Raw genomic sequence first — 26,966 nt, forward strand, 5'->3', positions numbered from 1 at the left:
CAGCATGGATGTCTCACAGCACCAGTGGAGGTCAGAAAACAACTTTGTGGAGTCAGCTCTCACCTTCCACATTGACACAGATTTCCAGGTTTGCACTGCAAAGTGCTTTTCGTGGATGAGCCCTTTCATCTGTCCAGTTGACCCCCCAATCCCCATTGCCTGCCAGACAGGGTTTCTCTATGTAGTCCTGGAGCTCACCATGGCTGGCCTTGAACTCACAGAGACCCACTTGCCTCTGCCTCCCCAGGGCTTGGATTAAAGGTATGCACCTGGTTCTCAGTCCATCCACCTTTTGAGACAAGGTTTGACACCTAACCCAGCACTCACTGATTGGCTGGTTGTAAAGCTCTGGGACTCAAACAGGAAGTCCCTGCCCTTTGAAACAACAGGTTTCTTGTTTTCCTCCTCCAACCCTGTTTTCTCTATAGGATTTTGTCTGTTGTATATATCTTACTTAGAGAGTGATGCTTTTTAAGTGTCTTGCATTAAAATTGTAATTTTTTGTTTTTGAAGAATGACGGCATGGAAGAGAGGAACAATTGGAAACAAAAGAAAAGGATTCTTCAGAGAAGAAACAGAAATGGAAACTAGAAAGTGTGGGACAGATTTTCCCAGAGTGCAAACAAAAATACTGCTAAAGATGATGAAAAAAAAAAAATAACGAAGTGAAATGCACGCAAGAGTCATGGGAGAACCAGCCTGTTCTGCCCCCTGGTGCTGCAACACTGAACAGTGTTTTGTGTACTTTGCAGGTTGGAAGTCTTGCAGGCCTTCAGGGTTTTCAGTCAGCATGCAGAGTAATGGGTTTCATTATGGCCTTTCATACATAGATGTCATTCTTGTTTGTTCTTGTCCCCGAGTTCTCTCCTACCCTATCCCCATTCTGTCTGTCTTCTCCCTTTTCCCAAGTGATCCCTCTTTCTGCTTTCATGTCCCAAACACACATTTATACATTTAGATTCCACACGTGAGGAAATGTAGCATTTGTTCAAGTCTGGCTCATTTTGCTTAGTATGATCTTCAGTTCTGCCCTCCTGTCTCTGTGGCTGAGTAGTATTTCACTGTGTGTATATGCCACATTTGAAAACTCGCCTGCCTGTCGTTGTTGGACTCCTCACCTCTCCACAGTCAGCGCTGGGAAGTGTGCAGCAGTGGGGTGGAAGCCCCATGGCCACTTCCTTAGACTTGGCCCTAGGTCTTTCTGTTAGCTGTTGCTTTAAAGGACCCCAAAGATCTTCTGTTTACTGCTGGTCCATAACATGCATTTTCCAAGTTGGAGAGGTGCTTGAGCTGTTAGTTAGGCTCACAAACAAAGTGTCAAAATGCATTTCACTTGCTAATTTCATAACAAGACTTCCTGTGTAACCCTTATTACTATTTTTATGTTTTGGAAGTGAGGTCTCATCATGTATCTCACAAGGCCTCAGTCTTTGCCTCTGCTCTCCAAAGGCTTGGATTAGAGGCCTGTGCTACCATGGCCAGGTTTTTTTTTTTTTTTTTTTTTTGCTGTTTTGTTTTTGTTTTTAACCATTTCCACCTGGGCAGTTGAGTGGCTTTATATATAATGTAACGTTGTGCAACCACACAATATTCTTTTTTTTTTTTTTTTTTTGTTACAGTCTCCTATAGCCCAGGCTGGCCTTGACTGTTATGTGGCCAAGGGTGACCTTGAACTTCTGATTCCCCTGCTTCTACCTCCCAGCTTCTGGGATTATGCAACATCATAGTTGGCTTCTTGTTTTGTCATAGGGTCTTGTTGATCTCAAACTCATAATCCTCCTCCTGTCACCCCCTAATGCTGGTATTCTAAGTACCCATTACTACAATTCTTGTTCTAAACAACAAGTTTATGGTAATTTGTTGTACCTGTTGTATGTCCATTACTCACTGTTCAGAAGTAGTGGTGGATTCAGTTACTTTGGCTCTCACTTCGTAGTTGTACCATATTGTTTGCAGTGGGAGGGAGCTGGAAGTGTTGCAAGTGCTGCGGACAACAGGAGAAAGCCACCCCAGCATGTCCCTGAGCATCTGTGTACATCAGTGGAGGAGGCGTAGATGAATCCAGTCCTATAAGAGCCGAAGGTGTGGAATCCTGAGGTGGAGGCTGCTAGATTCTTGGAGCCAAGAAACTGGCTTCTGGGACACTGAGGTTGTATCATGTGGCTGGATGGAGAGGAAAGGAACACTGAGGAAGATTACCTGCCCCCCGCCCTTCAGCTCCGTCTCCTCAGTTGTGGTGGGCAAGCAAATGGTCCCACCTAGTTCCATGAGCCAAGCTGATTCTGTCAGCAAGGGACTGGGAATCTGGGAGTCCAAGGCCACTTTCTCCTTGGACTCTCTGGCTTATTTGATTGTTCAGTGTGTTCACCTCTCACCCCTAGGGCTGGCTCACGGATACTATAGGAAGATGGTGGCATGTTATGTAGTCTTATCTATATCTATATCTATATCTATATCTATATATCTATATATCTATCTATCTCTATATATATATTGGTTTTTCGAGACAGGGTTTCTCTGTATAGCCGTGGCTGTCCTAGAACTCACTCTGTAGACCAGGCTGGCCTCGAACTCAGAAATCTGCCTGCCTCTGCCTCCCAAGTGCTGGGATTAAAGGTGTGCACCACCACTGCCCGCCTTATCAATATTTTACTTATGCTGTATCCTGAAAAAACTGGATTGAGTTGATAGCTGGAGTGAGATTGGATTTGGGACAGCAGCACAAGATTCCAGAATACACTGCTGTGCGGAACCTGGGACAATATACAGCTGTCCTCTCTATCACCCCTGTCTTGGGGACACACTACTGGATAGTGGGATTATAGGCTGGGTGATTACCTATGTCCCTTTGCTTCAGAATCACTAACTGAGGCTACAGGACCAGGAATCAAGGATGCTCCAGACCAGTGGTGACTTTCCTGTTTTCTTTCTTTCTATCTTCCTTTGGGAAGTTCAGAATCAAAAGTCTTTGAGGACTCCTTCCCTAATGGCTCTTCCTGACGTAAGAATTGTTTTCTTCGCTGCATATGTCTGGTGTTCAGTGACTGTCATTACATTTCAGTTTATCATAGGGCCTGGTCTCACATGTTCTTCAGCTGTCACAGAGTTATGGGTGGGGCACATGTCTTGCTTTTGAATAAGATTACCAACTTCTGGGCTCAAATAGGAGATGCCTGGGGCTTGGCCACTTAGAATCTGCTGCTATGTGGAGCAGGCTTTCTGTTTGCTACGTCGGCAGGTGCTCCTCTGCTCCTCACATGTTCTTCCTTTATGTGTCTGGTCACTTAGCAAACATCTCCTGTTTACTGAACTCCCCGTGTGAGCGGCAAAGCATTCAAAGATGGCTTGTGGTCTCTCTGGCATGGTTGTCTTGAGCATTTAGTTGTTCAGGCGTGGTCCCTGCCTCTGTGCACTTCCTTTGAAACTCACCAGGCTAACTCAGATGCCTATTAACATATCAAAGCAGACACTGGTGGCCAGGCTCTCCCAGCATCCTCAGTACCTACCTGAGGTCCCCCTGGCTGGCAAACCCCACCCTCTTCCCTGAATTCTCCAGCCCAAGTACTGGTCTGGGCTCCTTGCCGCCCAGCTCCTCTGGCCCCCTGTATAAGTTACCAATTTTGGTTACAGCTGTCTCTTGATCCTGGCTGCCCCTCTTGGTTGGTCTGAGGCGCCCCTCTCTCGATCTCCTTCTCTGGTCACATGGCGCGGCTCAGTCTGGCCGCGTTTTCTTGGACTTAGCTTGACGTTTCCATCTCTACCTGTTTTCTCCCTTATATATATAATAAAAACTTCAGCCCCTTAGGAGCAGTCATGTTCTCCTTTTATTTCTTTTTTTCATTCAGTTCACAGATGTGCCTCCAGTCCCAAGCTTCTCCTTAATCCATTGTCTCTGTTAGGTGTTAGGCACATTTCCAATTAGATCCGCCCTGGGAGCTGAGGTATTGCTTCCCCTCACCAGAAGGGGGCATGTGAGATCACATGACTTGCTGAAGCTGGGAGATCCTAATTGGAATCTGGATTTCAGTCAAAGCCTGAAAACCCAGAAGACTAAAGACGTGCTATCCTACCAGAGGGGCCTGAGTTTAATATAAAGTTGCTAGTGGTTAAGGTCGGGGTCTTAATGTATAAGCAGAAATCCCAGTGAGCAGTGACTGCCTTCCTTGTTAAAGCAGTGGAGGCAGTAACAGTAGCAATAGGATAGAGGGAGGAACAAGGAAATCCAAGGCTGCTCTTCTCATGGGACTGGGCCTCCATTCAGCTGCTGACACCCTAAACACAGGAGCCAGGGAACTGACAAAACTGGGTAGCCAGCCACTTAGCCCAACTTGGCTCCAGCAGTTGTCCCAATAACTCTGCCACAAGCTGAGGGAGAACCCAGACATTTCTAAATGGCTCTCAGATCTCTCTGCAGCTGCTATTCTTGATTGCAAAGATAGGCAGTAGTCAGGCTGATAGGTAGAGATGAGGGGGGGTGGGTAATACTTGAGTCTAGAAGGGCAGAAAGATGCTCTCTGATTTCACCTAATTTTTGAGTTAGTTGCTTAGTGTGATAGGTTTCCTCTTTCAAATTTGTCTTAAAAATATACTCAATGTTTTGTTTTCAAAAGAGCAACCCCCCCCCCCAAATTAGTCTTTCTCTGCCATTGGCCCTATTTGTTGTCTCCAAATCTTGGAAAACTTAAATTCAAGTGCAGTAGTAAACTGACTTGGGTTTGTAGCTCTTAGGAGGGTGAGACTGATCTGTGGCAGTCACAGCCTAGGCCTTAACAGATGCGTTGTTGTATGACAGCCTTTATAAGAACAGAAATCTCGTGTAGTCAGTTTATTTATTTATTTGTTTATTTGGTTTTTCGAGAGTGTAGTCAGTTTAGATGGCTTTTTTTCCTTGAACCGTGGGGCAGGGGGCCAGACAGCAGCTATTGACTGTCAACATTGTCTGCTAAGAGCAGTGAATGTGAACGTCTACACTGGAGAGGAAGGCCGTCTGTGTGAGGGGAGTGTAAATCCACCCAAGTATGAGCATACCTAGTATATCCTGTAGGAAGAAAATGTCTTCTTCATTCTAAGTGTTGCAGTAATCAGACCCAGCATTTTGTCTGGGATGATAACGTGTATGATGGTGACATCTTCTCTCATCAGTTTCCCACAGAGTACTCCACCTGTTTCTTTGTCACGAACTGGGGTATCATCAGTGAACTGGGGAAACTTGGTGTAGATAAAGGTACCATGCATAGAGTGTGATCCACTTCTGTTGCAGCACTCAAGGTCTCAAAGACCTGTCCACCACTGCTGACTTAGCTAGCTTTCTGGCAGTGTTTCAGCCTGAAGCCTATAGATAACACATGGGCTGTGAATACTTAGCGGAGGCTTTTCTGAGTCAGGCCCCAGCAGCGACTGGGTCTGGTCCCATCTTGCTAAACTCTTGCACAATTTTTAGTCACTCTTTTTCCAGCTCCTGGTTCTGGATCATCTCCTCAAAGGCATGGAACTGTTTCTGTTCTAACGGGTGTGGCTTTTGCTCTCTTTCCCCAGCTCTTGCAGGATGGCCATGTGCTGCCCATGTGCTGGGAGCATTCCGACTCTCCCACCTTCTCTTTATAGTTTCCATCTTCTTTGATGTGTGTCTCTAAACCCCCCTTGGGCCCCTCTGCCTAGGAAAAGCAAGTCCAGTAATTTTTGACTGTCAGGAATGACGACTGCTTTTGATCCTTATATCCAGGGACGTGGTGTATGAAGGACTTGAGGTACTTGCTGTAGACGATAAAGGCATGTTCAGTGTTGCTTGCTTTAGAGTGAACGGATGCCATGTAGATGACTTGCTCCAGAGTGGGTGTACTGACAGGGTGGAATATCAAATTCCACTGCATTCTCAAGCTGGGGAAGGATCTTCACACTGTCTTTGGGTAGAAGGGTGATATTTCCATGGTCAGGCATCAGAACCAAAAGCTTTTGATTCAGATTTCTGCCTTCAGAATACAGCCACATTGGAAGAATCTGTTGTTCTGAGCTCCATCTTGTTTGAAGACGGGTATCTCTTGAAACAGAGAAGAGGTAATAATGTCAGTCACAGCCACAAGGGATTAGGAATATGGTTTGTCTGGGTTGATGACGCTAACTAAATACCGTATGTGTCCAATATGGCGACTAGTCACTGATCACGTGGGATTATCCAGTTTGTTTATGGATGATTCCATGGAAGCTCCAAAGTTCTAATGGGTGTTGATAAGTTTGGAGGAGAATGATGTCATAAAGCAGCCAGTAGCTAATAGGAAGGTCAAATACCTAGCCAGAAAATGGGATTGGGTGGAGAGAATGGCAGGAGAGCTACAGCAACCCTGAGTGGCTGAGTCTAGGCAGGGGAAAGCCTGCAAGGCAGGCACAATACTTTCCTCTGGCTCCTCGCTTAGGGAGATCATCTCAGTGTTTCTTATAAGTGTTCATTAACAAAGTTACCTATAATTTGCAGGTGATATTTTCATGTGGGTCCCCAAATAGGGAAGATCATAGTCTTAAGGAGCAGGACAGCCATGGGAACCCAGTGCCAAGTGTGGGCTGAGGTGCTATGGCAGGAGGTCCTTCAGGGAACTGTGGTGCCCTAAGGAGAGTGGGAAAGGAGGTACTTGAACTGAGTCTTGGAAGATGATAGGTGTTCCCAGTGCACCAGGCTAGGAAGAGCATCCCAGGTAGGCCAGAGCGCAGCATTACATATGCTTGGCTATTTAAACTAATTTTATTCTGCCCTGAAGAATAAACTCTTCTTTGAAATGGATTCTCCTTCTGCCCACTCTCTCCTGCAAAGTGGATTTTCCTTCTGCCCACTCTCTCCTTTGAAGTGGATTCTCCTTCTGCCCACTCTCCTCTCTCCTTTGAAGTGGATTCTCTTTATTTTCAGTATCAAAGACTTTTACTCTTTGAAGTCTGAGACTTGAGAAGGATTCTACAGGCTTCTTTCCACTTTCTGATTGGATTTGAGGCCCATTCCACAGAGGGAAATCCACATTGAATACCACAGAAATACCTGGTCAGAAACTCAGGGCTAAGGAGATGGTAGATGTGAGTGGGAGAAGTTTCTTTTCAAGTTTAACTGTGATGTGCCCCTCAAATGCTTTCCATGTGTTGTGGCCTTGCCCATAGCCACATTCTGTTGTTTGCTCTGTGCTGAGAACCTTGTCCTTGTTCTGGGCAGCATTTAATGAAGAGGCTCTCATGTAACTCGTCAAGACTCCAAAATGAGTTGAGGTGCTTGGTCCTAAATGGGACATCTCTATTACCCCTTCCAAGACTCAGGGACATCATGGAAGAGGGGGTGGAAAGAATGTATGATTCAGATGTGTGTGTCATAGGGACTCTATTGTCGTCTGGGCATTACAGGGCTGCTGCCCTTTCTGACTTCAAGCAGCTCTGATTACCTACACAAAACCAGTGTGAGATTTGGCTCAACACCATTCTAACACAGAGCAGGGAGCATGTCAGGAGGCTCTGCCACTCTCTGAGGACTTGTAGGCAGTTAAAGGTTGCTAGGGGAGAGGGTCTCAAAGTCACAATCTTTCCCTGAGGATCTGTGGGGAATTAGTGGGATCTGGGGTGAGTTAGAAATACTTTGTTTAGTAGTGTAGCTACTGGTAAGTTGTCCTGCTTCTTCAATTCATTCACCGAGGGGAAAAGTGGGAGAGGATCAGCAGTGGGAAGGGCCAAGAGGGGTCCATAAGGATGAATGGGGTCAAAGTGTATCTTATACATGAATGAGGAGAGGGGCCAAGAGGGGGCTATGGGGATGAATGGGGTTAAAGGCTATTGTATACATGAATGAAATAGCAAAGTGAAATGCACTGGTTTGTTATTAGCATATTAATAATACATTAATAAAATGAAACTAAACAACAACCAAGCAAACAACTTGGCATGTTAAGAGAGTACCTGTAGGGCTTAGTCCTTTCAACATTGGAGGAATCTGTTAAAATAGAATATGTTACTGAGGATGTAGCTCAGTGAGAGAATGTTTATCTAGCATGGACAAGCCTCTGAGGACAGCCTTAAAACTGTAAATACTTGCTTTAAGTGGCAGATCTGGTAACGTGTTTCATCTAGACTGTGAAATGTACAGCAACGTCCTTGGAAGAACATGAACATTGTCTGCTCCACCATCTGGATATGTTACTTTTCTGATGACTCGCTTTATTTGCATTTACATATGTAGATATGTATGCATTCACACAGAAATAAATAAATGTATGTGTAGTATATATATCTTCTGGCTCTATGACTGTACACACACACACACACACACACACACACACATATATACATGTAGTTAAGGTGTATAAAATTTTATACTTATAATTTTCTCTTATTTTTCCAATGTATGTTTTATTTTTACTTACATTTTTTTGAGTATTTTGCCTGCAAGAGTCTCTGTACCACATGTGTATAGTGCCCTCAGGAACCAGAAGAAGGCGATGTCGAGACCCTTGAACCAAAGTTATTAATGGTTGTGAGCAACCATGTGAACACTGAGAATTGACTTCAGTTCTCTACAAGAGCAGATGGTGCCATTAAACACCATGCCATCATCTCTGTAGCCTTATATGCGTCCTTTGTTAACACACAATTAAATTAATTTAAAATAAGCAAGTTAATCAACCAACTTGGTATTTTCCAAAATAAAAAACAAAAATTATATCACAAGTCTGAAACCCAAAGGAAAAATGATAGCACAGCCAATTCTGGTAGGTACCACTCTGGACCTGGAACAAAGTGCTGGGCCTGGGCTCAGGCTGGTGGTTCTCTTTGAATAAAGGTCTATTGAGTCCCAAAGTGTCACAAAGTCTGCGGCAGCAGCAGACCTAGGAGCAGGCTTTCTGCTTTCTGTAAATGGTGCTGCCTGGCCAATTCTCAGACTTTGGTATTTTGTATGTGGTAACTTAAATAAGACGTTCTTTGTAGTGTTGGCGTTTGAATGCTTGACCCTAGCTGCTGGCACTGCTTGGGCAGGTTTAGGGGGTGTGGCCTTATTGAAGGAAATGTGTCACTGGAGGAAGGCTCTAAGAGCTTATGCTTTCTACTTTGTGCTTGTGATTTGAGACTCGAGCTTTTAGCCCCCTGCTCTTGCTACCACACTCTCACTCAGCCATCATGGACTCTCCCCCTTGGAAACTGTCAAGACTCTTCCTGAGTCACCATTCCCAGGTGCTTATCACAGCAGTAGGAGGTAGATAACTAGGACACTACAGTAATGAGCTTGTAAATTCTGTTTCCATTTTTGGTGATGGTTTTCTCATACTTTTGTGATTCTGCTTTATTTGAAGCTTGGAGGGGTATTTAGAAAGTTCAGATAGAATTGTAAATGTGAATTCCTGTGGTCTTAATTGTGGAGCACTGTCCTTAGCATCCCCTCTAGGCTCCTCCCAACAGTTACCTGGCAACAACCAGGTAAGCCTGGCCTCCTATACTCTCCTACTCTCTTGCTTTCTCTGCCTCTCTGTCTCTTCTCTCCCCCCTTTCCTCTTCCCCCTCCCCACTCTATGTGTTCCTGGTCAGCCTCTCTTCCTCCTCCTCCTCTTCTTCCTCCTCCTCCTCCTCTTCTTCCTCCTCCTTCTTTTTCTTCTACTACTCTCTCTCCCTCTCTCTCTCCCTCCTCTGCTCTACTTCCTTCTCAACTCCCCTTCTCAGTTCCCTAAATACACTCTATCTTAACTATACCTGTTGTATGTCTGGTACCTCAGGGGAAGGGATACCTCAGCATGGGCCTGCTAAGGCAACCCTCCCATCTCACCATACCTGCTGTATCAAACATATTCTGGCTCTCTTTATAGAACACAACAGCTGTGGCTTTATATTAAAAGCTTTTCTAACTTATTTTTATGTGTATAAGTATTTTGCATGTATATATATAAATCTACCAATTTGTGTACTGTTTCTGAAGAAGCCAGAAAAGGTAATGAATCTCCTTGGGACTAGTTACAGGGGGTTGTGAACTGCCACATGGATGCTGGGAATTGAACTCAGGTCCTCTGGAAGAGCAGAGCAGCAAGTGGGCTCTTAACCACTGAGCCATCTCTCTAGCTCACATTACCAAAACTTTTTTGAGTTTCTGCTATTGTCTTTCCTCAGAGACAGTTCGGGGAGGGGGCGTCGGGAAGTACAAAAGAAAACCCATCCTATGTAAGCCAGCATCGAGGTCAGGTGCCTGGCAGAGAAGCAGTCACATGGTGGAAGGGAGGCTTGAGAGAAAGAGAAAGAAGCCCACAGTAGGGAAAAGCTCAGAATTTAAACAACAACAAAATGCTTAGAAAAGAGAAGAAAAAGAAAGGTCGTGCTTTGTGATGAATTCAGAAAGGTGGGCAGACTTAAGACTCTCATGGCTACAGCCTGTTTGTAAGCCTCTGATGCCTTTTATTAAAAACACATCAATCTGTGTTTGTGTGAGTATATGTGCAGGGCTCACATGCCAGAGAACATGTGGAGGCCGAGAATAATGCACAGGAGATAGTTCTCCCATCATGTGGCTCTGTGGATTGAACTCTTGTCGACAGGCTTGGAAGGGAGTTCCTTTACCTGCTGTGCCAACTTATTTTGAGACAAGGTCCCTTGTAGCCCAGGATGGACCTTACCTTGCTATGTAGCCAAGGATGTCTACATTTCTGATTCTCCTGCCTCCACCTTCCATGTGATGAGAGTAGAGGATGAACTAACACACCTAGGTTGTGTGGTGCTGGAGACTGAATGTCCTCCGTGATGCAGGGCCCCATGCATGCTATGCTGGTGTTCTACCAACTAACCTCACCTCCAGCCTCTTCTACTTCAACATCAGTATTCTTTCATGTTATTAACTATTATTTTATAAATTGTTCTTGGCCGGGCGGTGGTGGCACACGCCTTTAATCCCAGCACTTGGGAGGCAGAGGCAGGTGGATTTCTGAGTTTCTGAGTTCGAGGCCAGCCTGGTCTACAGAGTGAGTTCCAGGACAGCCAGAGCTACACAGAAAAACCCTGTCTCGAAAAACCAAAAATAAATAAATAAATAAATAAATAAATAAATAAAAATAAATTGTTCTTATCTGCTACAGTGTCGTCTTATATATCTGAACTATAATTTAGCACTTATGTATTGTTACAAGTATTTTGAACTTTTTACATATACAAATTTCACAATAAGCACTACTGCATGTAAATGCTATGTACATTTCTGGTTAAAATAAATATTTTTAAAAGTTGTTTTTTCCAAGTATTTTTTTTTACTATTTTAAAATTTTAGTATATCTTTGTCTTTTTCTTTCTTTCTTTTTTTTTTTTTGGTTTTTCGAGACAGGGTTTCTCTGTGTAGCCCTGGCTGTCCTGGAACTCATTCTGTAGACCAGGCTGGCCTCGAACTCAGAAATCCGCCTGCCTCTGCCTCCCAAGTGCTGGGATTAAAAGGCGTGCGCCACCACCGCCTGGCCTCTTTTTTTTTTTTTTTTTTTTTTTAGATTATTTTATGTATGTAAGTACACTGTTACTCTCTTCAGACACACCAGAAGAGGGCATCGGATCCCATTACAGATGGTTGTGAGCCACCATGTGGTTGCTGGGAATTGAACTCAGGACCTCTGGAAGAGCAGTCAATGCTCTTAACCACTGAGCCATCTCTCCAGCCCCATTAGTGTTTTTCTTGCATATGTGTACCACATATACATTTCCTGAAGAGGCCTGAAGGAGGGCATTAGAACTCCTGAAACAGAAAATACTGATAGTGGTTTTGAGTGAGAATGCCCCCCCGCCCCCATAAGCTCATATGTTTGAATGCTTGGTCCTCAATTAGTAGAACTATTTGGGAAGGATTGAAGGTGTGGCCTTGTTGGAGGAGGTGTGTCACTGGGCAGGTGGATGAGGTTTCAAAAGTCCGTGCCAGGCCTAGTCTTTCCCATTGCCTTCAACTTGTAGATCAGGTGTAAGCTCTGAGCTACCGCTCCAGCGCCATGATTGCCTGCCTGCTACCATGCTGTCTGCCATGATGATCGTGAACTAACCCCTGGAACTATAAGTAGACCCCTATTTAAATGCTTTCTTCTATAAATTGCATTGGTCATAGTAGCTCCTCACATAATAGAACAGTAAATTATCAACTGCCATGTGGATTCTGGTAAATCAGGTCCTGTCCAAGAGTAGTAAGTGTTCTTAACCTACAAGCCATCTCTAGCCCATCAAATAGCCTTTTATAAATACTATGTGGCAATTGAAAGAGGAACTTGTATTATGATGAATTATGATTCTAACTAGCAGCTACTCAATTAGGTCCAGGTTATGCCACACAAACTTCATTGCCAGGCTGTGGTTAGCAATCCTTAAGCATTCCTGGAGGCATCTCCTGTATGCCATGTGCTCATCAGGTGTGACTGAGGACAAAAGCAAAGTGCAGAAGAGTGGGGCTTAGAGCCTAGGTGAGTCTGCACATTATGGAGAGCAGGTAACATTCTGAGGGAATGTTTGTTATTGACATGAGCATAGCTGTATCAGGACCCCAATGCATCAGACACATGGAAGTGGCAATCCTCCCTGGGTGAGGCTTGGGAATGACAAGGCCTTTCTCTGGTCCAAATATGAGTGTTTACAAATTCTTGGGGTGTCCTTCATCAGCATAGCCCACCTTTTCTGTATATGTGCCTGCCCTCACTCCCCCTTTTATATTCCTGTGTTGCTCTAGTCAGATTTCCAGAACCAAGCCACACTGGATGCCGCAGACCATGAGAAATGGGCTGGGGCACATGAAGGCTGGAAAGGAAAGGCGTTGAGGGATATTTCCAAGTCAGATGTTTTGTTCTGGGGACTAGAGCTGGGTGGTGATGGAGAAAAGGAATCAAAGCTGGCTGGAGACATAGTTAGTTCTGGTTCTACCTCCCAGCCCCATGCTCCCGGAAATAAGACTCTGACTCAAAATATATTTACAAATATCTTGGCCATGTAGCTAAGCTCTTCTCTGAGTAAATCATAACTAAAGTAACCCGTTGATCTTAACCTATAATCTGCCACCCAGCTGATTGCTTGTGTTCAGGTACTGTGTGTCTGTCTCCTCACATCTTTCCAGGCGGATCTCCTCTGTGCCTGGCTCTCCCAGAATTCTTTCTGTCTCCTGGATGTTGTGTCTCCCATTTCCTGCCTAAGCCATAGGCCATAGGCTTTTTGATTGACAGGTGATGCATCCTTACAAAACACAAGACAGTCAGTCTTTCTACATGGAGATTTGAGTACCACCTGGAGATACGGATGCATTTTGAATGGAGGATGACTGACGGAAGGTGGATTCAATGCAGGATGCACTAAATTGAAGTACTGTCAATGAGCAAAGGTGTTAAGGTAGAAATAAGCTTGACATCTCATGCTGTGGAGGTACAGACAGACAGACAGACATTTTACCCTAAAACTTGTGAACATTGATTCTGAACCCTACATTTTTTTTTCTGCCTTTTATGCACCCTCACCTTTCTCATCCTTAAAAAAGTGTCTGTGACATGTGCATAAACATGGGGGCATGTGTGCCATGGCACAAATGTGGAGATCAGAAGACAACTTTTGGAGGACGTTTTCTGTCTTACTGTGGGATCCAGGGATTGAACTCGTGCCATCGGGTCACCAGCCCACCCTGCTCATCTTAGTGGTGTGATGTCTGATATTTCAGGTGCAGCACAGTTTCCATCCCTCAGGCTAGTACTGATTGAGCAGCAAGTGCTTAGATTTAACTGGAGCTCAGAGACCTCACAGGAAACAAGTTATATACCAGGATTAGCATGGCTCGCATCCTATGCATAGATTAACTTTATGAAAGTCATGTGTGGGATTCAGAAATCCACAAGCGTGCAATATGCTGGAGCTAGTCAAATCAGAGCTTGTCACTTATAAGCATGGGGCTTTGGGTGAGTCTGGAGCAGTCTTGGCACCTGGAAGGACCGTTGTGTATGGGAGCAGAACAGAATGACAGCGGCTTTGGGTCTGTTTGTCTCATCAGGGATCAGCTGACAGTGGGGACCAGGAGAATATTGTGTGTACGGAACTCTGTATCGTCCCTTTCTGAAGGGGACTATTAGAGCTTCTCATGGGAAAGGCAGTGGATCAGGGAATCCTGTTGATGGAATTCAACACTCCCTGGCTTCCCAAGGCATTTGTAGAGTGAAGAGGGTACAGGAAAGATCTGGGGAGACTCAGCACGTTGCATATTTCACTCATGTGAGCATAGTGAATGCTATTCCCCCTTCCCCATTTCCTGTTTGTTTGTTTGTTTGTTTGTTTTAAAGGCAGGCTCTCACTATGTAGGTCTGCATGGCCTGGAACTTACTATGTAGATCGGGCTGGCCTTGAACTCAGAGATCCTCCTGCCTTTTGTCAGTGAAGGCTTTAAATAATAAATTCCTTAGTAAATATGAAATATCTTCATTTTCCCCTCTTTTAAAGTCTTTTATAATTATACTTATTTATAGTGTGTGTGCACATGTGCACACATGTTCATGCGTGTGTGCTTGTGTGTATGTGCCAGAGATTAAATGATTCTCTATCTGTTTGAAGCAGGGTCTTTCATGGAACTGTGAGCTCACTGATTCCATTAGGCTAGCTAGCTGGCTTGCAAGTCCCAGGGGTCTGCCTGTCTCTACTTCTCCAGTGCTGAGATTATTACAGGGTTGCACTGCAGTGCCTGGCATTTTTAAAGAATTACATTTGCGCTGGGCAGTGGTGGCGAATGGTCCTCCCTTTGAGGGGGGGTCTTACAGTTAATTAACCTCTCCCTTCCAGAGGGACAAGTGTTCCAAAGTTCCTGAGATGACCTCTTCACTACCACATACCCAGTTTATGTGGCGCTGGAGATGGAATGCTTTGTTTTGCAAAGCAAACCCTCTACCAACTGAACTACATCCTCACTTCATAAAGTAATGTGATTTTCTAGATACGATTTATCTACTTTTGTATGATGAAAGATTGAATGATCTTTGTAAAATAGAAGTAGATAAATAAAATATGTGTAAATATATAAATAAGTACATGTAGAACAAATGTCAATTATCATAGAGCTTGTTTTTTTTTTTTTTTTTACTAATTTTATTTTAATTATACATATTTTATTTATGGGCCACAGTATAACTCAGATCATGTATACAGTATGTAATGAACAAATCATGATAGGTATATTCTACCCCCTTAAACATTACAAATTTTTACTGAAATAATGATGCCTATTTGGGGGTGCAATATGATATTAGTACATGTATATAATGAATGCTGATCAGGTTTCAATAGCCAGTAATTCCATCCCCTTATCAATACTCCAATTAGAGCCTTTGAACTCCTTTTCTAGTTCACTATAAACTATATAATAGGTGGTTTTGAACTGCAGTCACACCCCCCACCCTGTGCTGTGGAACATTAGAATGTGTTCCTTCTGTCTGATGGAAGGAGACCTGTTTTCTGCCCTCCTTAGGAATCAGCATATAGAATGTCCTGATAAGTGGGTCTTGCTCTCTCTGTACAATTAGTTTCTTTCTTTCTTTCATTCATTTTTTAAAAAAGGACCTATTTAACCTATTTGTGTGTCACCCACAAGAGCACTGTGTGCTCTTAACTGCTGAGCAGTCTCTTCCGCCTCCCAGATTTGTTTCTTAATTAATAAAAACAGTGTGCTGGATACTCTTTGACTCTAGGAACACAACAGCAAATGAAGTTGGTACCCCTGCCTTTGTGCAGCCTACACTCTGATGGGAGAGGAGGAACCTGCCCTATGTGACTACATGAAAAGGTGGGCTGACTCCATGACAGGTTTCAAATTGACGCCCAGGAGACTAAGCCTAAAAACTGGACAAGCCCAGGTGAGCCCAGGCAAGCTCAGGCAAGTCAATTACTAGAAAACAAAACAAAACAAAAACAAAACAAAACAAAACAACAACAACTCAGGATTCCTCAGCAACAGTTTCCAGCCCCTCCCACACTCCCCCTCCCCGATAGAGTAAGACAAAGCCCACCTACCTCAGAATCCCCTAATGTGCTTTAAATTGGTCCTACAAACTCACTTTGTTTTTCTCTCTATCTTGGTAATGAGAGACCCCAACACTCTAGACTTCTACAGAATAAAACACTCTTTACATAGTTTACATACTATTTGAGTCCAGAAAATCATTCTTCGATGAATCATAGACCCACCCTTACATAAGTACATCTTAGAGACACAGCAGAGGAAGGTGCTGCCATTGGGAGTGTCAGAGGTAGGGTAAGAGAGCTATACTGATGATCAGAAAATGGTCCTCTCATGCAGAGCCTGAGGGAAGTAGTTAATCTTGTTAATTTGCTGCAGTTTTGAATCAGAGAGGAGACAAACAGCAACACCCAAGACAAAACCCTTCTTAAATTCTGTCAGAGGTGGTTTGGTTTGGTTTTTTTTTTTTTTTTTTTTTTTTTTTTTTTTTTTTTTTTTTTTTTTTTTTTTGTCACAGTGATGCCGAGAATGGAGTCACCACCGAGCTCAGCAGCATCATTGAGTTCTTAGGTCGCTGGACCTGGTTTTCAGGAGGAATGTGGCTAGTGGAAGCCTGGCTCATGCTGTTGCTGAGGGGACTGAGTGAGAACTGTTGAGACTGGGTCTGGGAGAATGTCAGAGCTGGAGAGCAGGGAGGAATGCTGAGAAAGAGGCTCCACTTCTAATTGACAATCCAGTGGCAGTAGCCGGATACTGTGGGAAGGGGAGTCATTTTTCCCAGGTATGCCTGATGACATGACGGGTTGCTCGTGCCATGGTGGACAGCTCCACACAGAGGTGCTCCACACAGCGTGCTCCAGACAGCACTCCCTAGGCTCAGCGGGTTACTAAAAATGGAAAGCAGATGTGAAGGGTGAGAGGGGGATGGGCGAGGGGGTCCTGGAGCTGTGCCATGGGAGAGTTGGATATGGAAATGTTGAAGATATGTTTAATACATGCATGAAATTGTCAAAAAGTATAAAAGTTATTATTATTACAGAGAAGGTAGCTGGGCAGTGGTGGCGCACGCCTTTAATCCCAGCACTTGGGAGGCAGAGGCAGGTGAATTTCTGAGTTTGAGGTCAGCCTGGTCTACTGAGTGAGTTCCAGGAAAGCCCGGGCTACACAGAGAAACCCTGTCTTGAAAAACCCAAGAGAGAGAGAGAGAGAGAGAGAGAGAGAGAGAGAGAGAGAGAGAGAGAGAGAGAGGGAGAGACGAGAGAGAAGAGAGAGAGAGAGAGAGAGAGAGAGAGAGAGAGAGAGAGAGAGAAACCCAGTGAAAACAGTTTGCAGAATAGAAGGAAATGTTTGGTAAGTACATGTGGCAGGATTAAAGAATTCAAAAAGCCCACATATCAAGAAACCAATCACCCAATCAATAAATAGTCTAATGAGGCAAACTCAGTTCTTAAAAGATCATGTACAGATGGCCAATAGACACGAAAAGGAATGCTTACCTTCACTAGCCATCAGCGAAATGCAAATAAAAACTGCACTGAGGGGGCTGGTGAGATGGCTCAGTGGTTAAGCGCACTGACTGCTCTTCCAGAGGTCATGAGTTCAAATCCCAGCAACCACATGGTGGCTCACAACCATCCATGAGATCTGATGCCCTCATATGGGTGTCTGAAAACAGCTACAATGTACTTACACAAAATAAATAAATAAATTCAAAAAAAAAAAAAAAAACTGCACTGAGGTTACATTTCACCACAGAATAACAATTTTTCTTTACGGTATAAATTTTAAAATTACATTCAGTTTTTAAAAATTATTTTATCTATTTACATTTCAGCCGTTGCCCTCCCCTCCCGGTCCCTCTTCCCAGAGTTCCACATCCCATTCCTCCTCCCCGCCTTTGCCTCTGAGAGGTGATCTTTAAGAAACAAGTCAGGCATGGTGGTGAGTGCCTTTAATTTCTGTGCTAGGGAGACAGAGGCAGGAAGGAGGCCAATCTCCACATACTGAGTTCCAAACCCGTTAGGGCGGCATAATGAGACCCCTTCTCAAAACAAAATAAAACAAAAAGCAAATGCTGCTGAAGATATGGAGAAAGGGTACCCTTAGATACTGCTGAAGGAAGAGCCATCAGTTTTAAGTGGCGGCGGCGGCAGCGGCGGCAGCAGCAGCAGCAGCAGCAGCAGCAGCAGCAGCAGCAGCAGCAGCAGCAGCAGCAGCAGCAGCGATCCACCATCTGACCCAGCTAGACCTCTCCTGGGTACTTACCTGGACTCTAAGTCAAGATAGCATCGATACCTGCACATAGGTGATTATTGTAGCACCTTTCACGGTTAAGTTACAGAACAAACTTAGATATGTACCGTCGGAGGATGGTTAAAGAAAACTAGGCAGATGTACACAGTGGAATATTATTCAGCCAAGAAGAAGAATGCTGTGTTTGCTGCTAAATGGATGTAAGTAGAAATAAACCATGCTAAGTGCATAAGGTCGGACCCAAAGCTCATGTTTTCTCTCATTGGTGGAGCCTAGGTTTTATCAAGATACGCAAAATATGGGTGCATATATGAGACAGGAACCAATGAGACAGGAGGGTAGAAGGGATCAGGTGAGATCATGCACACTCTGTACTTGCAGGAAAATGTCCTGTAACCCAGTATTGTGTATAATAAATATATGGTAACAACGGCTGCAAAATGTTTTAAAAACTTTTAAAAGGTTAGATAATGGGCTGGAGAGATGGCTCAGCAGTGAAGAGCACCTGGGTTCGGTTCCCAGCACCTAATGGTGACTCACAATTGAAACTAATGGGGAATCCCATAGCCTCCGCTCTGTGAGCAGTGCGCAAGCGCGGTGCACATGCGCAATGCAGTCAAAACTGTCCTGCACATAAAAAAAAATCTTAAGAAAAATGGAGACCGTCATGAAAAGGAGCTGAGTGTCTGTGAACTGCAGTTGCTTGCGTACTTCTCTGGATAGTCAAGCCTTCTCTACTATTTGGGCACAAGTCTCATCCACTGAATTTGACTACTAAGGATCGAACTTGGGAGTCAGTCCACCTTAGGGATTTACATTCTTGTCCTTTACCTCCCAATGGGATTGTGAACAATTAGCAATTAGCGCATTTGTCAATAGAATATTTCAACCCAAGGCCAGCTTGCTTCCATCTCAGTTGCTGGGGTTTGGGCCTACCTGTCTGACAGGATAAGCTCTGGAACAGGCAGGAAGGGGTCTTCGTGGCAGAAAAGAGCAGCAGGTGCAATCATGGAATTTAGTCACCATTTTTTTTTTTTGACTCCTCTACCTATGTGGGATAGACACTCCTAAGCCTGACATACGCCCTTCCTGTCACTCAAGAGAGTGACCCCATTAACAGTTTTAGGGCCAGCTGGTTTATCCCACTTAACTCCAAGGAACACTGGATGACTCAACTGTTGTGACCCAGCAAGAATGTCTTCTGGGCAGCCACGGCTCCAAGTGAGGCCCTGAGCATTACAGGCACTGATAGGGGGAGTTAGGTTGTTGCTCAAAACTCTGAAAGATCAAGCACTAACCCTGAATTGAATTCCATAAACCTTGAGAGGAACTTCCACTCCCAGCTCTTGCTGTGGGTACACGTAGGCAGAAGGTCCTTCTCTCCCTGTCCACCCACGAGCCGCTGAGCCCCTCTGTGGTTAAACTCTTCTAGCAAATGTGTGTTTTTCTCACCCTGGCATCAACCACGTCTTCCCTTTTGAAGCCTAGCCAGGCGCACCTTGGAATGGTTTGCAGAACTCCTTATCAGAAGCATCTCTGATGACTGCTTTGGGGGCAGCCTCCACCTTTAGATTTGGCAGGGAGAAACCAAGGATTAAAATTTCATTAGTATTTCTGTGGGTCAGGAATCTGGAGTCTGTGATGGCTTTGGGGTGTGTCATCGTGGTGTGGCTGAACCCTTTTCTTTAGAATTCCTTCCCCACACATTTCCAGGCAGAGTGGGTGTCTACAGAACATGCTTTAGGAGAGACCGGGAGGAAGGGAAGCAGCAAACACAAACCTTGGTTAGTTCTCTGTTTCAAGAACTCCGGTCCAACTTCCTGTGGCTATTTTCTCATCTGCAGTACTCGCTAACATCTAGGGCTGGAGGGATGGTTCACTGCTTTTGAAGAGGACTAAGTTCGATTCCTAGCACCCACATCTTATACCTTATAGCTACCTGTAACTTGAGCTCCATGGGATCTGTCATGCTCCCTGACCTCCACGGACACCTGCATGGATGCGGCACACATTCATAAACTCAGGCACACACATACACGTAAAATAAGAACAACAAAATCTTTGACAACCATGTTTCTGTCTAGAATAGAGAATGTTTCTTGGGCTCCTTTACATCCATGGCCAGGTAATAAGCTCTGGCCAATCAGGTGTAAGGCAAGATAAAGTCTGCGCAGATTTTTTTTTTTTTTTAAAGACGGGGTTTCTCTGTGTATCCCTGGCTGTCCTAGAACTCACTCTGTAGACCAGGCTGGCCTCGAACTCAGAAATCCGCCTGCCTCTGCCTCCCAAGTGCTGGGATTAAAGGCGTGCGCCACCACCGCCCGGCTTTTTTTTTTTTTTTTTTTTTTTTTAGACGGGGTTTCTCTGTGTAGCACTGGCTGTCCTGGAATTTGCTTCATAGACAAGGCTGGCCTTGATCTTACAGAAATCAGCAGGGGTTACAGATGTTGCCACCCTGCCTGGCTACGCAGGAAAGTATTGTTAAGGGGCATGAATGCACCCATCCTTGTCCCAGACATCTTGATAACTAGGATGTAAACCAATGGCTGGGGGTATCGCAGGCGGCTGAACAGAGGTAATGAATTAAAGGTGACAGAGAAGAAAAGATAGAGGAAACTTTAACTAGAGGAGCTGCTCACCAACTTGCAGGGCTCCTCTCCAGCCATCACTCGGAAGAAGGGAGGGTAGGGAGTGTGGGGGCGGGGCGGGGCGGGGTTAAGTGGATTTCCTGTCACAGATGCGTCAGGCCCGTGGATTTACTTCATCTTTCAGGATTGCTGTGAAAAGTAGAGAAAAGTGATATGAAGCACTCAGCGGATCAGTGTGAAAAGACAATGACCATTCTTCCAAATGTAATGAAGTATTTAAGGCATTGGAACTTGGCCATGAGAGCCCCACTCCCCACCACAAGCACGCACATACGCACAATTATTTACCTTGGCTTTTGAGACAGAGTCTACTGTAGCCCGAGATGGCTTTTTCTTGCCTCAGCTTCAGCAAGTTCTGGGATTACAGGTGTGCACCACCACACCTGGCTCCAGCTCGATTGAAGAATGGAATCTTACTATTTATTTTGAAAGCTGGTGTTTGACTGTTTTTCCAGGGTGGTCTTAAACTCCAGAGCACCCTGAATTCCCCTGGCTTCAGTGTCTGCGCTAGGCAGCTGGGATGACAGGAGTGTGCCACTCCCTGGCTTGGTTTTGAGAACCTTGGGAAATGAGGGAGTTGGGGAATTGGTTTCTACTTGATTAGAGCTGACTTCGTGATTTCACTGAAGTTGGCAGTGATCCACTTTCCCCCAGTACAAGGTCTTACTATGTATCCCTGGCTGCCTGGAACTCATTATGTTGACCAGGCTGGCTGGAACTTACAGAGATGTGCTTGCCTCTGGCTCCAAGTTCTGGAATTAAAGGTGTGTGCCACCCTGCCTGGGCCAAGATTCTAAACTATGTACATATGCAGGTTAAATCATCCCAACTCTCAGGTTCTGCATAGTTAAAAACAAGAATATTTACCTACTTTGTAGGTTTACAAGATTTATTGAAATGGGTTGTGTATTGGGAGGGTATGTGGTTAACACAGAGATGAGGCTATTACTGGTGCAATAGTTATGTTATTGTCAACCAGCTTGACAGAGCTGCAGTGCCCAGAGAGTTGGTCCGATTTTTTCCCCTTGTTTCTGGGAAGGTGCTTTTCGATGAGTGTAACATTAAAATTGGCTGATTCTAAGTAAAGCAAATGCAGGGGGAACATTGACTAGGACAAAGTCTGACAGAGAAGTAAAAGCCAGCAGCATCTGTGTTCTCTAGTCTGATAGCCTCACCTGAAGAAGTTACATCTCGCATGCATGCATGCACATATACACACACCACATGCATGTACATGAATGCACTTAACTGTTTCAGTGTCCCTGGAGAAGCTGGACTAATGCCTGTGGTCTGATAAATTGAAATGTTTATGATCTCAGAAATTACTGATGGAATTCCTAACATCCAAGGCAAAGGGACTAAAAGCAGGAAGCTTTAGGTGGTGATGAAGAGCTCCAAACTCTGGAGACCCTTCCTCAAGTCTTAGGACATTGCGGCCACCCAAAAATCACAAGAAACCATACCTGGATGCAATCAGCAGAGGTTTATTAGGGGAGGAGCCGGCGGTCAAAAACGACAATCTCTTTAGCTCCAAGAGCAGGGTTTTGGCCCCGTGTGGTGGGTTAAAGGGTCTTTTATAGCATGGGGTGGGGGGAGGAAGGCATTTTCGAGCACTTACACATGAATGGTTGCATTTTCACGCGCTTACACATGATTGGTTGTTTTACAAATTTTGAACATAGCACTGGGAAGACCAAGGGAGGGGTAACCAGGAACAGTGGAACATTTCAGAGAATCTAGCCCAAATGATCTAGAGTCATGTGAGATCACTCTGCACACTCATTCTTCTCAAAAATGTGGTTTTTACCATGCTATTGTGTCCTATCCTGCCATTTCAGATTACTATCTTTACTTTTTCCGGCTATAGGGCTATATCCCCACCTAGGTGGTAGCATCTTTATCTGTAATCAGGAATGCCTTCCTGCCTTGAGCGAGGCTTGGGGAATGTAATCCAGCAAGTGTCCTTCACCTGGAATGTGAAGGCCTGAAATCTTATTTTCAGTTCCGAGTTCTGTAAGGCAAAAAATCTACACATATTTCATAAAATGGCCTTTATAATTTTTCACTCTACAGTGACTGCTCTGTGAAGGCATAGCACTCATGAATGGACATCAAATATGATTTGACATTGGACTTGAGACCTGTGAGACTAAATGCCAAGGACCAGCCTTGGCTTGGAGTGGGGTTCTGAGAGAAGGGGTGTCTAGGAGTGGCGAAAAAAAATATTCAAAGTCAAATTGTGGGTCCAAGCTGGCGCTTTCTCTCTATTCCTCATTCTTTCTCTCTGTTTTTCTCTCTCTCTCTCTCTCTCTCTCTCTCTCTCTCTCTCTCTCTCTCTCTCTCTCTCTCTCTCTCTGATCTGCTTTCTCTGGAGATATCTAGAGAGCTCTCTATGTTCTGTTTGAGACAGTTTTTCAAGCAGACCTCTCTATTCTAAAAAATTATCTGGATAGCTCATATCCTGCAAATCATAAGCAAAGTCTTTTATTTTACAAATTTTTAGTTTTCCTTTAGATTATCCTATGAATCAGCATCCCTAGGCCCCAGCCCCTTAATCCCTGGGAAACTGCAAGCACACACTGTCTTTTTTTTTTTTTTTTTTTTTTTTCTAGACAGGGTTTCTCTGTGTAGCCCTGGCTGTCCTGGAACTCACTCTGTAGACCAGGTTGGCCTCGAACTCAGAAATCCGCCTGCCTCTGCCTCTCAAATGCTGGGATTAAAGACATGCGCCATCCCTGCTGGGCATACACATTGTCTTTTAACTTTGCAAAAGAATTCAGAGATCTGCCTGGCTCTGTTAAACAGAAGACAAGCTAACTGGGTGGGGCCCCATCCTGAAATTACCATTTCTACCGGTCCTGGGCCTAATCTTGTGGCTCAGGTACCCAGGCTGACCTTGAACTCCGGAATCTGTCTGCCTTTGTATCTTTCTAATAAGCTGACTCATTACTGCAGCTGCCTTTGCTCTTTTAGATTCATAAGGCCCCTCATAATTCATATGCATCCTTATTTTTTGCATTGCTGAGAAATTATATATTTTCAAACTTGTTGTTTTAAAGTTCTTTTTCACAGCTTTGAGGGCTGTCCTGAAGGTTCCAGCATTTACCGTTTTGTTGAGACATTAGCCACAACTTTGCCTCCTGGACTCCTGCTGTCTCTGATTATCATGGAGTCATTAACAAACAGGGAAGACTTTCCTTAAAGTAGGAATGTCAGTTGGCTTTGCCCGGGAACAAGCCTTATGTCACGGCAGCCATTGACACTCATGGAGGCCCACGTCTGCTGGCCCTGTCTCAGGGGCAGGAACCGTGTCATTCTGTCCCCATCAAGGCCATGCCGGAAAAGGCAACTTAATGTCATTGTTTATAAGCTATTCAGTGTGTGATCATTTCTTTTCTTTTTGTTTTGTTTTTAGAGACAGGGTTTCTCTATAAAGTAGGAAAATTTTATTTTAGTCAATCTATCTTATTTACTGAGTTTTATGGCTTCAGGAGTATACCCTGTATGGCCCCCTCTCTTTAAATTACATTTTTAGAGAACTCTAAGCCTAAAATAAAAAGAGACCTTGAATCCGTAACCTATTCTCCTGGCCTGTCAGAGTTTGTCAGTTGTCTGTCCTTCATCAAATATACAGTTTGAGTTTGCTCAGGGGCAGAGACCCCAAGAAGATTCCTGGAGTAACGGCCTCATCTAGCTATGCGCTTATCTGTGCTTAATGATCCCCAGGGCATAAAAAAGACTTCCAAATAGTGGCTACATAAAGTTAACTTTAGGATTTTCCTTAAAAGACTCATAATTTTCTCAAGAAAAGGCATACAATGAAGCATAACACAGAAAGTTCCTAATTATGCAACACTCAGAGACCAAAACCCAAAAGTTAGAGACAGATGGACAGTGATTGCAGCAATTGCCTCAGCTTTGCTGGAATCGTGTCTAGCAGCTGTGCCAGCTTCATGACTCTTCCTATTTCCAGTGGACATGGCTGTGCCACTGGCTGTCTGCAGAAGAGTCTCTGCCTGGCTGCATTCAGATCAAGATGCAGAACTCTCGGCTCCTTCAGCACTATGTCTGTCTGGTCACTGCCATGCTTCCTGCAGCGATGATAATTGACTAAACCTCTGAAACTGTAAGCCAGCCACCTTTATAAGAGTTGCTGTGGTCATGGTGTCTCTTCACCAGGATAGAACCCTAACTAACACACCCTTTCTCTCTCATTGGAACCTGTCTGCTCAGCAAGCCCTGATCCTATTTTGATGCCCTTTTTGTGTGTGGGCCCACTGGATTTAGAGCAGTGCGGGAGGTTGGGGTAGGTTATTTACTGGCTTAAGGGCAGCTTACTATTGGCTACACCACTAAAGAAAGTGATGCTCCTCCCTCCGAAAGGGTTAACTATCCCGAATGGCCTCTCCCTCATCCATGAGGAAGTGTCCATGGCTCCAGACTTGTGCACATAAGCACAGCTGCAGTGAATATAGCTGCAATGGCAGCATCATGCCCAAAAGATGTCTTTCTGCAACACATTTCCCCGTCTTCTGGCTCTTACATTTATTTTTTTGCCCCATCTTCCTTGAAGCTCCCAGAGCCCAGATAGAAGTGATATAATTGCCCTCATTTGGGCCCAGCATTCAACCTCAACTTGTTCTGGGCCCTTTGGGTACTTACAAGTTTCTGTTGAAGGACCCCAACTTGACAAGACAGACTCCATCTTGTAAACAGGCCTCCATTTTATACACTAGGCCCTGTCCTCAGGTTAAACTCTAAGTACTGGAAAAACCACAAACTGTTCCAAAAAGAAACCACACTAAGCCACTAAGCCGGGCAGTAGTGGTGCACGCCTTTAATCCCAGCACTTGGGAGGCAGAGGCAGGTAGATTTCTGGGTTCGAGGCCAGCCTGGTCTACAGAGTAAGTCCCAGGACAACCAGGGCTACACAGAGAAACCCTGTCTCAAAAAAAAAAAAAAAAAAAAAAAAAAAAAGAATTAGGCAAAGAAACCACCCTTGACGTGGGCCACCGGCAGGAAAATAGATATAGATTGCTTAAACCAACTGAAATCATTGTTAACCAGTTGAGTAACTGCCAAGTTGATAAGTTCCTCCCTGCAGTAACAGCAATAAAAAGGGTGAGCCTTAGGTGCTTGGGGACTTTTGTGTTACCCTGCTTTGTCAGAGGGCCCTGAGGGCCTGAGTTTGAATAAAGATTTTTTGCTTTTGCATACGAGTTCTACGACTTCAGATGGTCTTTGGGGACCCTCAGATCTGGACACAGCACTGTTAACTGCTGCCCACTGCATGGAGAAGTGTCTCTGAGGAAGGCTGCATGTCAGCGGCAATGGCAGCAGTGAGGTAGACTTCAGAGAGCTTTGGGGCTGCTTAACAGGAATCTGACATTGGGCCATGACAGGGAAGTAAGTTCAGGCAGGAGTCTAATTTTAGGCTAAAACAGAGAAGTAATTTCAGTCAGGAATCTAAGTCTTAGGCTCGAACAAAGAAGTAGGCCTCAGGCATGAATATGACTGTGGGCTAGGACAGGGAAGTAGGCTCAGATATTTTTGTCATCCTGATGAGCCCTTAGAAACAGTGATCATGGGAGTGATCTCAGAACTTTGTTTATTGCCTTGTTTGTTCCTTGACTATGTGTATCTATTGTATTGCTGGTTCCTCAACCTAGAACTGACCTAAATACTTGCATGTAATTAAAATGGTTTAAAAGCAAATTGGGGGGGGGGCTGGAGAGATGGCTCTGCGGTTAAGAGCACTGAAAGCTGTGCCAGAGGTCCTGAGTTCAAATCCCAGCAACCACATGGTGGCTCACAACCATCTGTAATGAGATCTGATGCCCTCTCCTGGTGTGTACAATGTACTCATAGATAATAAATAGAAATCTTAAAAAAAATTAAATAAAAGCAAATTGGGAAAAAGTAAACCCGCCTCAGCCTTCAGCCTCAGAACTGGCTGGGGTCACGCTGCAATATTGTCTAATTGTCTTTTTTCTTTTAATCCTCACTCCTGCGCTGGAGAACCTGTTGACTGACTGAGCTGGCTTGGTCAGTAAACCAAGTCTCACACAGGGTGTCAGTGTGAGAGGAGAAGCCAAAAAAGCAGAAGAAGCAGGAGCCTCTCCTTGGATCTCCTT

This window comes from Arvicanthis niloticus, chromosome 9 (genome assembly GCF_011762505.2).
Source record: "Arvicanthis niloticus isolate mArvNil1 chromosome 9, mArvNil1.pat.X, whole genome shotgun sequence".
NCBI classification, from domain to species: domain Eukaryota; kingdom Metazoa; phylum Chordata; class Mammalia; order Rodentia; family Muridae; genus Arvicanthis; species Arvicanthis niloticus.